This window comes from Podarcis cretensis, assembly GCF_951804945.1.
Source record: "Podarcis cretensis genome assembly, chromosome: 7".
In the NCBI taxonomy this organism is placed as follows: Eukaryota; Metazoa; Chordata; class Lepidosauria; order Squamata; family Lacertidae; genus Podarcis; species Podarcis cretensis.
In genome coordinates this window covers 79,944,159-79,956,422 of record NC_137176.1, presented here as the reverse complement: position 1 = coordinate 79,956,422, position 12,264 = coordinate 79,944,159, and the positions used below count along the sequence as shown (strand labels likewise).

The window sequence follows — 12,264 nt, the reverse complement described above, 5'->3', positions numbered from 1 at the left end:
CTCAAAGGACTTTGCAAAAAGATGAGGCAATAAAATCGCAGGGAAATTCACAGCCCTACTTTGAGGCATACTAAAGTTTTAACATACTAAAGCAGGTTAAAGTTCACCTCAACTTTAAGCTTCCTCTGAGTAGGCTTGTCTAAAACAGGACGTTTTTTAGCAGGCGCTGAAAAGAATAAAAGGCACCTACTTTTAAATACCATATTTATACGCAGTGCCAGATTTACGTATAAGCTAAACAAGCTATAGCTTAGGGCCGCACTCTCTTGGAGGGCCCCCAAAAAATTTAAAGGGAAAAAACCTTGGATGTACGTTTCCAAAATAGAAGATAAAAAAACAAAATAAAATCTACAATTATTTCATGTTATAGCAAGTTTCTAGAGACTAGATTATGAGTATTTGTAAATTGTGTTTCTAAAGGAACTTTTGTTATTGCCAAATGCCAATGTGTTTGCATTATTAAGTTTGTTATGAATAAAAAGTCATTTTAAGTTAGAGCTTAATAATTATTTCACTATTAATATACTTCTTAATTGTATTTCAGTTCAACAATTACTTTGATAAAATACATATTTTGTTATGTGCAAATAATTAGATACCTATTAGGTCCTAAATTACCATTTGGCATATATTCAGCGCACAAAAAAGCGACAATTTGTTGTTGACAAAGGAAAGCTGGACATATCAAGGGCCCCATTACCTTCAGTAGATTAGGGCCTCATCAAACCTAAATCCAGCCCTGTTTATACCCCGCCTTTTTCCCTGTCAGGGACTCAAGGCAGCTTACAGATGAATATAAGAACAGCCAAAAATATAAGGTGTTTGTGGGTTTTAGAAGCACCTTGCTGGAATATTGCTGAAAAGGATGCTGCTCCTGGTAGCTGGCCTGATCCAAAAAGGGCTCTTGTTACTGTGATTGCTTTCATGGCGTTTTAATTGCTGGCACACCCAAGTAAATAATTTTAGACATTTTAATTTTGAAATGGAGTATACATTTCCCCTCCCCCATCAAAGAAAAACAGCCATGTTGTTTCCCTTCTCAAATCCCAAATTTAGATCCCAAACAGTATGTTGTTGTTTTTCAGAATTTCACAACAAAATATATAGGAGCAAAACGGTGGGATGTGGTCCCAAAGCAGGCGAGTGTATTCAAGGGCAACATGAAGCCTGTTTAGTCAGAAGTACGTTCCATTGATTCCGCGGGGCTTACTTCCAAGATAAGATTACAAGATTACAGCCTAAAGTAGCAGTCGTATACACAAAAAGCTGGCATAAACCAAATTGGCTTAAATTAAGACAGCATTAAGTTGCACCAGATCCAAACTCCGTTCAGCCACAGAGCGACTGATGTCTGAGCCAGCCTAAGCCTATTAGAGGAAGCACAAGGCTTTAGGATAGTGTTTGAGTTACGGTATGCCACTATTTTTGCCATCTTCACTTATTCTGACTTGCTAGGTCAAGTGACTAAACTGAACAGGCTTTGGATCCATCCTAACTGCCCATTTGGTCCCATCCCTGGAAAGCCCATTTTTTCATGGTTTTGTTGTTGTTGTTTAGTCGTTTAGTCGTGTCCGACTCTTTGTGACCCCATGGACCAGAGCACGCCAGGCACTCCTGTCTTCCACTGCCTCCCACAATTTGGTCAAACTCATGCTGGTAGCTTCGAGAACACTGTCCAACCATCTCGTCCTCTGTCATCCCTTTCTCCTTGTGCCCTCAATCTTTCCCAACATCAGGGTATTTTCCAGGGAGTCTTCTCTTCTCATGAGGTGGCCAAAGTACTGGAGCCTCAGCTTCAGGATCTGTCCTTCCAGTGAGCACTCAGGGCTGATTTCCTTCAGAGTGGAGAGGTTTGATCTTCTTGCAGTCCATGGGACTCTCAATAGTCTCCTCCAGCACAATAATTCAAAAGCATCAATTCTTTGGCGATCAGCCTTCTTTATGGTCCAGCTCTCACTTCCATACATCACTACTGGGAAAGCCATAGCTTTAACTATACGGACCTTAATTCGCTTAAGATACTCTGGGCTCTGCCCAGGTTGCTGGGTTGCTGCTGAGCTGGGATGGTTAGATAACCCCCCTTAGCCCCGAATCATTTGATACAATAAAGACATGCTCTCATATGAATCTGCCTGGGCTTTGTGATTGGCTTCTGGAGCTTAATCCTCCGGCCTGCTGTCAAGAACCATCAGACTGGCAGGTACTAGGGCAAAATTTTTCAGTGGAGGATCCACAGCTTTGAAACTTCATCCTACAGGAAGTATGTATGGCTGTCCCATTGGTTTTAAGTGAATGTCAGAAGAAGTTTTTATTCCACTTAGTTTTTTATAGCTCAATGTAAGCATTATGTTTTAACTGTTGCTCTTTTGACGGTTTTAAATCTGGTTTGTTTTAAAATTTGCTATATTGTATTCTTAATTGTTTTGTAAGGCACCCTATGAGAGCTTGTACCTTAAAAGGAAGAATATAAAGAATTTCAAAAGAAAAAATCTTTGAATACTGTACTACTGGCAGAGGATGATAAGCAGACATAACTTTTGCACTGGGGCCAGGCAAATCTTTAGAGCTGAGTTATCATGTATGTACACGTAGAACCATGAAGTCCTAGTACCAAGCCCTCTCATTCGATATCCTCCCCCAAACAACTCGGTGAATGGCTGTGTACAGTATTATATAACTTGCACAATTATATAACTTACTAGTAAATGAAGCTTGCATTCCACAAGCAGAAATACACATTCCTGGTTGATACTGAAAGTGCCTATAGCCCCAAACTTAAGCTAGTAGAAGCAACAAAACTCCTACACCCTGACATTCTGTCTAGTATGCGGTTTTGGCTCAATTTCTGTTGGAATGCTCCTGGCCTGTTTTATAAGAAAACTGTTTTGCTTCTGGGATTTACTAGAAGCAAAATACCACATTTTCAATAGCATGTTTAACTCATCTGCTTAAGGCGTACCTAAGTACAGACAAGAATGGGGCCATAATTTTGGCCCCGGCCCCAACATTGGGTGATTTTTTAAATATAGCAACCCTGTGTTATGCACAACTGCCTGTATAGAAAGCATGAGATTTTGTGTGTGTTTAGCAGCTGCCTATAGTTGGGACGCCTGGCCAACCTGATGTTACACTACACAAGTTATTATTTAAATTACATATTTTAGACAAACCCTTAACTAATAACCAAGCAAGTTTTTCCAGCAATGGTAATTTTTTTATAATGCATCGGAACAATAAACATCAACGTTAGTAAAGGTAAAGGGACCCCTGATCATTAGGTCCAGTCGTGACTGACTCTGGGGTTGCGGCGTTCATCTCGCTTTATTGGCCGAGGGAGCCACTGTACAGCTTCCGGGTCATGGGGCCAGCATGACTAAGCCGCTTCTGGCAAACCAGAGCAGCAAACGGAAACGCCGTTTACCTTCCCACCAGAGCGGTACCTATTTATCTACTTGCACTGGCATGCTTTCGAACTGCTAGGTTGGCAGGAGCAGGGACCGAGCAACGGGAGCTCACCCCGTTGCGTGGATTTGAACCTCCAACCTTCTGATCAGCAAGTCCTAGGCTCTGTGGTTTAACCCACAGCGCCACCCGCGTCCCCCAACATCAACGTTACAACCTTACAAATTCTTTTTCTCTATTTTAATTGTATTATTTCACTTGGATGAACCAAAAGAAACACAAGGGGTGATGAAGGATTGTTTTGAAACCTGTGGGCCATCTTTTGATCTCAGCAAAGTCAATCTCAGTTCCTCTTGCTTCTGGGCATGAAGTCTCATAAAAGAGCTATGCAATCTTAGGCAATCTATTTCATAATATGGGTGTGCAATACTGTTGCCTAGTCAGACAGATTCAGCAAACAGTGGTTTATTATAAAACAGAAGTGGAGCCAAAAAGAAAAAAAGTATGCAAATTGCAAAATATAGATTTTTCTTAGGCAGATGCTTTCTTTGCTGCATGACTAAGAAAATAATTACTAAGCAGGACCCCCCAAAATAGATATTTATGGGTGCACTTCATTTTTAAAACCTTGCCCCTTCATGATTGGATAATGGGCATCAATCCACTGCTGATAGTACAAACCAATATCTTAAAAGTCAGAGAGTAATCCAGATAGGAGTTGGAAAAAATACATCAGGGCAGAGCATGGAAGACATCACATACCTAACTTGTAATTACTGTAGTCTCCCTGGAAACATGAATAATTACCATGGAGACAGGCAGGCAAATAATACCCACCAAAATATTTTTTTGGGGGGGACCTCCTGAAAAGAAATGGTCAGGGAAAAAGAATGACAGATGCCTCCTTGTTTGTGACAGGTGAGATTAAGTGGAGGGAATTTAATTTTGCTGGTTTCCCAAAATGGGAGTGTGGGGCATTGTAAAATGCCATTTACTATGTCAAGGAAATTCAGTACAATAACACACCTGTTATCTATTTTTAAGGAACGAATGTGATATATGTGCCTTTCTTTTAGAAGTTAGTGTGTTGCAGATTATGTACATGCTAAATTTCAGCTTACTGTGTGGCCAGGAAGAACTTGAACCATTCTCTTTCTCCCCACCACCATTTTTTGACTTGAGAGGCTGGACATATCCGGAATACTGCAGTCGGCAGCAGTATTTGCTCCAAAACGGCTTTTTTGTCCGATTTTGCCCAAAAAGCTCAATAACTTTTGGCCAAGACTAAAGAAAAAGGGGGAAAAAAGGAAGAAGCCCAACAACTTTGCCAAAAAAATTCAACAACTTTTCTGTCTGGATTTTCACTGTTTGAAACATGGCACATTTTTAGTCTCTAATTTTGAATGAGTTCTAAACAGATCCAGATTTTAGTTTTTTGGTTTGGGGGTGGGGATCTTGGATATTTGTGGCAAATTTCTGGTGTGAAACCCTAATACCTCTGCTGTAATTCTGTAAACCAGTCTGAGAATCAGTAAGGCTCAACTGTGTATACATACTGTAATTATAGGTTTCTGTGTTGCTTCTGCTGCAAAAGCAAAGCTGCTAAGTCATGCTGACACTAGGAAGAATCATTTTTAAATAACAAATCCACATGAATTTTCAGGACAGATCTGTTATTTATTCATTTACAGTATTTAATATATATATATATATATATATATATATACACACACTGTAGTGCTGGTGTATCTTAAAAATATATCACAGTGTATTGCAACAATATAAACCAGACAATAAAATAATAAAAAAGCTAAAAGCAAGTTAAAAGCAAATGATCCTCAGGGTCCCTTCCTACTCTAGAATTTTATGAGTCTATGAGATTATTGTGGAGGATGTACTCTTAAATGCCTGCATAGGACTGGCGGAATAGAAAAGTTTTCAGCAAGCGTTTAAAAGATGGCACAGAAGGCAGCCACTGAATCTCTTGGCAAGGTGTTCCACAGGACTTGGCCTATGACACTCAATGCTTGATTTCTCATAGCTGCCAAATGAGCTTCACCAACTCAGGGAACGACCAGAGATGTTCTTGCAGATGATCTCAGTAATCAACCTGGAATATAAAGGTTCGGGTCAGTGGCAGACTTAGGTACAATGGTGCCCTGTGTGAGGCCAAAATCGTGGGATCAGCCCCTCCACTGCCTCCCCAAAGATGGGCAAGGAGGCACCTACTGTAGCTTTGGAAAGGAAAGGCTTGAGGGCTTTGCCAAAGTCCTAGAGCCCTCCTACCGCCTTCTCAAAGCTAGGAAAGTGCTAACTAGGCTTTGGGAAGGAAGTTGAAGACTCTAGGACCTTGCCAGAGTCTCACACCTCCTTCCCAAAGCCCAGCTCCACACATACAGGTCTTTGAGACAGCGCCCTCTTGACTCGGCACCCGGGATTTGCACAGCCCTAAATCCTCCCCTGTTCAGGTGGTCCCTGAGGTATCCTGAACCCAAGTTGTAAAGGGATTTGAAAATCAATACAAGGACCTTGAAGCTGGTTCGGTAGCAGATGAGCACCCAGTGCAGATGCTTTATCAAGTGTCCCATTGGCAATCAGGCCACAGCATTCTGCACCAGCTAGAGTTTCCGAACCAGACCCAAGGGCAGCCCCACATACAGCACATTCCAGTAATCTAGACCCAATGCATGGACTGCAGTGGTCAGGCTATTCCTGTTCAGAAATGGTGGTAGTTGATGAACCAAATCAAGCTGGTTAAAGGCACTCATAGCCACAGAGGACACTTGGGCCTCTAGGGGCAAATTGGTATCCACGAATAACTCCAAACTACATACTTGCTCCTTCAGAGGGTGTGCAACCCCATCCAGAGCAGGTAACTTGCCAATTTCCTGAACACGGCAACCACCCACCCAAAGAGCCTCCATATGCCCATGATTCAAACACAGTTTATGGGCCCTCATCCAGTCCACCACTTCATTCAGACACCTATCCAAAGCTTTCACAGCCTCTCTGGATTCAGATGTTATGGAGAAGTAGAGCTGCGTGTCATCAGCATTCTGGTGACACCAAGCTCCAAAACATCTAATGATTGCATCCAATGGCTTTGTACAGATATTAAACAGCACTGGGGAGAGAATAGTATCCTGTGGAAGCCCATACAGCGGTTCTCAACCTATGGGTCCCAAGATGTTGTTGGACTACAACTCCCATCACCTCTGATGCTAGCTAGGGGTGATGGGAATCATAGTTCAACAACATCTGGGGACCCACAGGTTGAGAAAGGCTGCCACAAATGTTTCCAAGTGTGGAATTGGGGTGGAGGGTGCCTGTCACAAGTTATCCACTCAAGGGCTGAAACAAAGTAGCCTAAACATTTTAACTTTACTGATAAAGCCGGCAATACTAACCTGTATAGCCAATGTTGCTTTAATGGTATCATCATCATCAATGTAATAAGTGCTTGTTCAGCAAAAAAATGTGTGTGTTGGCTTTTGATATGATCGCTGCATGCTTCTTATGTGAGAGTGATTAATCATGCAAGCAAAGCATTCATCAAAAGTTGAGAAATGGACTAAAACTGAAAAATAGGGTGTTTACAAAAGTGGAACAAATGGCAAAGAAGAACACTGGAGAGATGCATCTCACCTGACGCATCAGTTGGTCCAGGATTGGCAGTAGCTGGAACACTGCAGTCGGAAGCAGTGTCTGGGTGGAAATCGCAGGAATGTCTGGGAAAATCTGGACGTATGGCAACTTTGGGCATCAATAACTTTTGTGCCCAGATTGTCACTTTTTGAAATATGGCACATCTACTCAATAGCAACCACAAGAAACGTCCAAGGATCACACCCAGCAACCAAGATATCAGCATTGAAACTTTTGTGCAAAAGTGTATAGCATTCTATTAACTCAGTGGCCTTGCATTTTATACCTCTGTTTTGCCACAAGGTGGTAGGCTTGTTTCACATGAAGAAAAATGGTTCTAGAAACTGAAGTGCAATTTAACATGGGCAGTCTCTCAAAAGCAAACATAAAAATGCAAGAGAGAAAAATACATAATAAAAACAGGAACAAAGCAAAAAAAACAAAAAAACAAAAAACCAAACAAAATAAATGAAACCAAAACCCCAACAACCCACAAACCAAAGAAAATCACTCTTCTCAATGGTCAAAGCCAGAGCTTGGAGCAGAGTTTTGCAGTGTGAGATAGAAGGTAGCAAGAAAGAGATTTACAGCAACGTCTGAAAGCAGTGTTTGATTTCTCTTTGAATCCAAGGCTGTGGCTATGGGAGAAACAAGACCCTTTTGTGGTGTTAATGCTGTGAACCCCTTCAACGAATCATATATCATGGAGAAACCACAGTCTCCGCTGTGCCTCTTTCCCAAAAGAAACACAAACCTTAGTTAAGTGCCTGGAACCCCTGGAATCTCTCACCACTCAGAGAATCTGGTGACATGCAACAATATTTAGGAAATGAACATTAACTGCTAATCAGCAGTGTTCCTTGAGACGTCACAGTGATTCTACATTGAGAGTAAATACCATGGGTGATTGGGTGCAATGCATTTGCATTCTAAATAGATGGAGTTTGTGAAGCCATTTGATCAGGAGAGGCAAAATGCACTGTCTGAGCTCATAATTGCTATGAAGAAGCGTAGAATTACTATCAGGAGAAGAAATGAGCTTCAGGCTCATTCAGCGCAAGGAGCAGGTGGCACTGTGATCTAAACCACTGAGCCTCTTGGGTTTGCTAATTGGAAGATCAGCTGTTCAAATCCACATGATGGGATGAGCTCCCGTTGCTCTGTCCCAGCTTCTGCCAACCTAGCAGTTTGAAAGCACATCAGTGCAAGTAGATAAATAAGTACCACTGTGGTGGGAAGGTAAACAGCATTTCCGTGCACTCTGGTTTCTGTCACAGTGTTCCAGAAGCAGTTTAGTCATGCCGGCCACATGACCTAGAAAGCTGTCTGTAGACAAATGCCAGCTCCCTTGGCCTGAAAGTGAGATGAGCACCATACTCCATAGACGCCTTTGACTGGACTTCACCATCCAGGGGTCCTTTACCTTACCCCAGGAAAAGCAGAAAAAGGTTGCCAACTCCTTCTGTATTGGAAGTTAGGAACAGACTAGATCAGTCCCCTGTAGATCTTGTGTCCATATTTTTGTGCTTCTGTTAAGATTGCATATTTTTAGACCGGGGGAAGAGGAGAGTGTTGCTTTATAGCACTGCTGATTTTCCACGAGGTGTTAAAGAACAACCAGGTTACATCCATATGGTGCTTCCGACCTACGCTTCCCAAATGGCTATGCAAAAGTTTGTTTGGATAAATGCCCTGCCGCTAAATGATTATCACCACAGGATGAAATTAATCTCCACAGAAGGGTGTGACTACTGTTGCTACTTCAGAAGCTGTTCAAGAAGTAGAGTGTGAAACCACTTCTCTAGAGTTTATGTGGGGCTCTTAAGCCTTTGCAGTTCTTATGGTGGCTGGAAAAGTGGCTGTATGAAGATGAGGGGATTTTTGTGACATGAGAATGGCTGTGCCAATTTTAAACCAAGAACCAGGAAGTAGAAACAGGGATTGATTTCCCCAACTGCATCTTGAGACAAACGGGACGCGGGTGGCGCTGTGGCTTAAACCACAGAGCCTAGGACTTGCCGATCAGAAGGTCGGTGGTTTGAATCCCCATGACGGGGTGAGCTCCCGTTGCGCGGTCCCTGCTCCTGCCAACCTAGCAGTTCAAAAGCACATCAAAGTGCAAGTAGATAAATAGGTACCGCTCCGGCGGGAAGGTAAACGGCATTTCCGTGTGCTGCTCTGGTTCACTAGAAGTGGCTTAGTCATGCTGGCCACATGACCTGGAAGCTGTACGCTGGCTCCCTCGGTCAATAAAGCGAGATGAGCGCCACAACCCCAGAGTCGGTCACGACTGGACCTAATGGTCAGGGGTCCCTTTACCTTTACCTATCTTGAGACAGAATAAATATACTGGTGTACCCATTCCTGGGACGCAGGTGGCGCTGTGGGTTAAAGCCTCAGCGCCTAGGGCTTGCCGATCGAAAGGTCGGCGGTTCAAATCCCTGCGGCGGGGTGCGCTCCCGCTGCTCGGTCCCAGCGCCTGCCAACCTAGCAGTTCGAAAGCACCTCCGGGTGCAAGTAGATAAATAGGGACCGCTTACCAGCGGGAAGGTAAACGGCGTTTCCGTGTGCGGCTCTGGCTCTGGCTCTGGCCAGAGCAGCGATGTCACGCTGGCCACGTGACCCGGAAGTGTCTCCGGACAGCGCTGGCCCCTGGCCTCTTAAGTGAGATGGGCGCACAACCCCAGAGTCTGTCAAGACTGGCCCGTACGGGCAGGGGTACCTTTACCTTTACCTTTTTACCTATTCCTATGTTAAAACATAATAGATGCATCCCCGGTCAATAGCATGGAGTTTTCTGTATAAAAACAAGCCATGAAGACCAGACCTCATAAAACTGTCACACTGTAGTTCATTTCTGCCTGAAGGAAGGCAAGACATAAATGTAACACATTAAAAAGAAAACACTCTGTGAGATATTACTTTTTGGTTTATTGGCTGCTGTATAGAATGACCTCCATATGAAATCAGTAGAGAAGTTCATAGATACTTTATGACTTACCCAAAGGCAGTGTTCTCCGTTGGAATTCTTTCTTTTCATCTTTGCTTGCAAAGAAAGCCCTCTAGGTGAAGGGAAGAATGGAAGCAGCACCAGCTTTCTCAAATTAAGTCATGCCAGGAATGTGGTGGTGGGCCATAGAATTTTTTTTTTAATTGCCTCTTAATATCACAACTTTTAAAAGCACATCCAGCTCCAAACCATATTCTGCACTTTCTAGGACACTTTGGGTCACAGTTTTTAAGGAGGGAAATAGCTACCCTACATTTCATCTTTCCCCGTGCTCCTCCAATATACCAGCCAAAGAGAAAGCTCTCATATAAAAACATTTGTCTATTTAATTAATATATATTCCGCTTAATATTTCAACCAAAATCTAACCAAAAGGAAACGATAAGAAAATTACAATGCAAATTTTGCGTTCAGAGTCAAACCAGAATGATGCTGCTAACTCGCAATAGTTCCACATTTTAAACAAGATAATTAAACAGGGATCCAAGGCAGCTTACAGATAAAAATAAGAACAATTAAAAACACAGGGGAAGAAAATCATAGTTAAAACTACACCCACCCACACCCACCCACCCCATTAAAAGCATACTGATAATTACAATAAAAACAGCATGGTACAAGCCATTTCATTAAAAGCAGTCAGTTCCCAAAAGTGCGCTGGAACAAGATATCTTCCTTCACCTGCTGGCAGAAGGACAAGAAGGGAGCCAGCCTAACTTCTCTAGGGAGGGAGTTGCAGCGTCGGGGGGCAGCCACCAAAAAGGCCCTCTCGGTGTTGCTTCTTGCCATCCACTTGCACAGGAACGAGGAACCTATTGCCCTCCAGAAGCTGTTAAGACTACAACTCCCATAATCCCTGACCACTGGCCACGCTGGATGGGGCTGATGGGAACTGGAGGCCAACTGTATCTGGAAAGCCACACATTCCCAACGCTGCACTAGCATATCCATCATCCTGTGGCATTTTCTGTGTTGACCGTATTTCCTTGCGCTCCCCAACCCTATGGCAGCTGAGATCCTTTTAAATATTTCTTAGAGATCTTTGCAATTCAAGCAAATCATTTCTTCTAGATGCTATCTGAAAGACTGGCTGATTTAAGGTCTCCCTTCTCCAGCATCTCCCTGTGTCCTGGCTCACATTGTTCAGAAAGGTCCCTGGAGAGGTTTTGTGGGTCACAGATGGCTGCTGTGGAGGGGCGGGGAGAGGAAGGAAAATGAAACTTTCCTTCTATCAACTTCTTTAAGTTAACTTTTTAAAGGAACAAGCCCCTACTTATCTTCTATGCAACCTCACAAAATGTTTGAAAACCAGCCAGGTTACCTCCTTCCATGCCAATCACATTGCTTCATCATTTCAAGATCTTTTATTTGCATCTGCAGTATGTAATTTGCTAGTGATGATAGGGAAAATTGCCTTGGTGGAATTTTCGCCTGTCGAAATGAATATGTCAGTGGGCTGCCAATCTAAAGTGAGCTTGGAAAAGTGCTTGCTACTTTACCTACACAAACCCTAACAGAAGCTATGTGTGGCAGGCAGAAATTCAACAGATGCAACCTTCCCAATCACTGTGTCTCCATGCCAGGAACAGGGTGATGGAATTTTAAATTCTGCACATTAATATCAATGTAATCATCTTGTGCACCTCCTTCTGGCAAATCCTGCAGCCAAGCTGGTGAAAATATATTGCTCTGCTTTCCTTTGGACCACATCAACGAGCCTGGGGCTGTGTGTGTCTTGTCATCTGGGCAGTCCAGGACATCCATAAACGCTGTCCAGGCTTGTGTCCCAGAGAGGTCAGTGCTGCTAATGAAGCAAAAACAAAGCAGGAGGCAGCAGTTATGACTTACTGGTCTTTCCAGCCACAGCAGCCGCTGTGATTCTCCAGTAGTTGGACTTCACCCCCAGAGGCACACTCCATTGTCTTTTGAGATAGAGGGGTGCCAGCAACAGCGGCAAGAGTATTGTTAGCCTAGAAATGGAAGCAAGAAGAAATTCCGACGAAAGAAGAATGGCAGATGAAATTAATGGACTATGCAGAATTGTACAAAATGACAGGAAGGATTCGAAACCTGCGGGACCAGAGATTTACAGAAGATTGGAAGAAATATATGAATTATTTGAAGAGCAACTGTATTCAACAAATTACACTAGTAGGACTACAAAAAGTTTTGTAAGGAGAAATATACGAAGTGTTACAAAGTAGAAA

General features: G+C 42.9%; 1 long non-coding RNA gene across 2 annotated transcripts in view; it reads right to left on the bottom strand.

The window, feature by feature from the left end:
• LOC307220600 overlaps positions 1-12,264 on the bottom strand; it is a 54,650-nt gene that overhangs the window by 41,022 nt on the left and 1,364 nt on the right. The window lies entirely within an intron of this gene.